Source organism: Oncorhynchus tshawytscha, linkage group LG12 (genome assembly GCF_018296145.1).
Source record: "Oncorhynchus tshawytscha isolate Ot180627B linkage group LG12, Otsh_v2.0, whole genome shotgun sequence".
Lineage (NCBI taxonomy): Eukaryota > Metazoa > Chordata > Actinopteri > Salmoniformes > Salmonidae > Oncorhynchus > Oncorhynchus tshawytscha.
This window is the reverse complement of record NC_056440.1, coordinates 63,908,436-63,911,530: the sequence shown is the minus strand read 5'-3', so window position 1 is coordinate 63,911,530 and position 3,095 is coordinate 63,908,436. Positions and strand designations below refer to the sequence as shown.

General features: G+C 40.5%; 1 pseudogene; it reads right to left on the bottom strand.

Annotated features, from left to right (window-relative positions):
- Window positions 1–836: 836 nt before the first annotated feature.
- On the bottom strand, window positions 837–2,473 carry LOC121847842 (annotated as a pseudogene).
- Window positions 2,474–3,095: the final 622 nt, after the last annotated feature.

Sequence of the window (3,095 nt, the reverse complement as noted above, 5' to 3'; positions counted from 1 at the left end):
TGCGAGTGTCTTTAGGTGCATTTTGGCAAAATCCAAGCATGCTGTGATACCTTTTACGGAGGAGTAACTTCCATCTGGCCACTCTTCCATAAAGGCCTAATTGGTGGAGTGCTGCAGATGGTTGTCCTTCTGGAAGGTTCTCCCATTTCTACAGTGGAGTTTACCCCACCAACATTTAAATGCTGAAATCGCCACTGGCATTGCTTAAAATGCTATGGTCCTATTATACACTGAGTGTTGCTGGGTTTTTCACAGCCAACAGTTTCCCATGTATCAAGAATGGTCCACAACCCAAAGGACATCCAGCCGACTTGACACAACTATGGAAAGCATTGGAGTCAACATGGGCCAGCATCCCTGTGGAATACTTACGACACCTTGTAGAGTCCATACACCAATGAATTTAGGCTGTTCTGAGGGCAAAAGGAGGCAAATATACTCCCTGTATTTCTAAGTGAACTAAATCTAAGTGAGGCTTCCAAGCAGAGTCCTTTAGAGAAAAGTCAGACAATAGAAACACTTCTTCTGCTCTATGCAGACCACCTTGGTTGGCTTATTTATTGCAGATCAATGCTGTCATTTTATAAGCATCAGTATGAAAATCCCTTCACATTCCTCCTCGGATCTCATATGATTATATTACCTCTGAATTATCAACCCTTCTAGAATGAATGAAGAATGATGTTGTCGTTAAAGTCTGTATAACGACAAACTGAAAGTTCTTTGTTCTTTTGAAATGACCTCCACAATAGATGTGGAAGAAAAAAGAACAAACCAATGAGGGACAAAGTGTTTTTGGCAAACATCTAAGCCGCATGATATCTTTATTAAAAACAGAGCTCCTTAACGGTCTTCTGGAGAATCAATATTTACATCAGTTTAACTATTACACACAAAGAAAGCAGCCACACACAACTATAACAGCATTCATATTTAAAGTGCACATTTGGACTTTCCTATTCAAACCTTTGATTAAATGGGCTGAACAGTTAAAGTACAGTTGTAAGTTTAGCAAAATCTTCAAAAGCAAATAGATAAAACATCTGTCAACAATACTGTATGTCTACATCAATGCCACATATATTTGTCATGTGAACAAAAAGTATAATGAGTGAGACAAGTAAAAACATATTGTTGTAACACACTGTGTACAGATGAAAGCCATAATCATTCCTCTTTCATTTTCATTTTCAAACATGACCTGCAACAGAAACATCTGATAATGCCAATGAAAGCCAGCAGAGTAAATAACACAACAGTCAGTAAAAAGACCATTACATCTACAGAGTGGTACGAGTACCAGGGCATTCTGTAGGACTCTGTACGCAGGTGAGCAGCACCTTTGTGTCTCATGACAAACTCAATCCAGAAGAGGGCAGTGTCCAGGGGCTCCATTGGCACGTCCTTGTGTAGCCTGAGAGTCTCTGCATGTTCGTCCTGTAGGATGGCTCATCCAGAACTTCCTGTAAGGCCTGGGAGAATATGTTTCTATCTAGTGTTGCTAAATCCACAACCTTTGCTACACCCTTCACTTTCATTCTAGAAATATTGTCAGTTTGGTCGAACACCAGAGGAAGGCCTACTATTGGAACACTGTGGTAGATAGCCTCGAAAATCCCATTTGTTCCTCCATGAGCTACAAACAGCCTTGTCTTAGGGTGTCCTAAAAGATCATTCTGAGGCATCCAGTCAACTAGTAAGGTGTTGTTACCCAGAGTAGCTGGCCTGTCTCCTTTGTACCTCCAGATTACCTTCTGAGGCAGTTGGGCAAAAGCAACAGCTATCTCATCAGCTATATCATGTGGAAGCTGCCCAATTAAAGTCCCCAAAGACATGATAATGACTCCATGCACCCCAGAACTCTGAACAAACTCCTCTAGTTCTTGGGGAAGAGGCTTGGCAGGTTTACATTGGAACCCTCCCATATATATAACATTAGGCATGGTGGGACGAGGGAACTCAAACACAAAGTCAACTCTCATGAGCCATAAATCAGCAGCTTGAAACAATGAGAGGTAGTCGACCTCAGGACCAAAGTAACGACTAACTAAAGCAGAATAATGAGGTCCCATTGTCTGTCTGTACAGATACTGCCTGATGATATAAACAAGGAAGTTACGGACCCTCTGAAAAAAACTCATCTTGTCTGTTAACTCTGCAGCAGGAATTGGAACATAAGATAGCGGTGAGGGAGCAATAACAAAATGACCCTCACCGCCTATAGTCCATCTAACATTGAAAACAAGTGGCACATTTAAATAGTGCGCCAGCACAACGCCTCCCCCATTTAATGGGTCTGTCAGAACCAAGTCATACTTGGTTTCTCTAATAGACTGCATCAACTGTTTATTCTCTAACATTTTGATTATCATCTCACACACTTTGCGGTGAATTTCAAAAAACCCGTCCTTCAACTCCATGTCCAAACTAAAACGAGTCCAAGCAGAGTTTCCCCTCTCTTTATCTGTATTAGTCTTGACACAAATGAGCGAAAGAATTCCTCATCAGCTCCACCTGGAATATCAATTGTGATTGAACTGTAGTGAGGGGAGGTTTCCTTGATGTACCAGCTGTCTGATGGCCGTACTACTGACACACTGTGACCTCTTGAATGCAGCGCTTCAATAATGACCTTCATGTTGACCCAGTGGCTGCCGTCTTGAGGAAACACCAGGACTTTCCCACCATGGACAGCAGGAATAGAGAGGGTCAACAGGGTAACAATGAAGATACCAGGGAGACACATCTTCACTAGCTGCTTCACATAAGCATGCATCAATTTTACCTGAAATATACAAAAATAAGGTCAAATAAATCTAATAAAATTATGTTTTGACATAAGAATAATTAAAACAGGCCTACATTTCTTTTCTTTAGGCTACAAATAAGTTCCAACACTGTCCACAATATTGATTGGCCTACTTTAAAGTTTAGCCAAGTTATGTCAAAAGGTTGATTAAGTAATACAGTATAATATTTCACTCTGTCACAGAAATACTTTTTTTACATGAGACATTTTTAAAACAGGCTTGATTGTGACCGCTTAATTATATATTTTTCGCTACAAATAAGTCCCTACACTATCCACAATACTG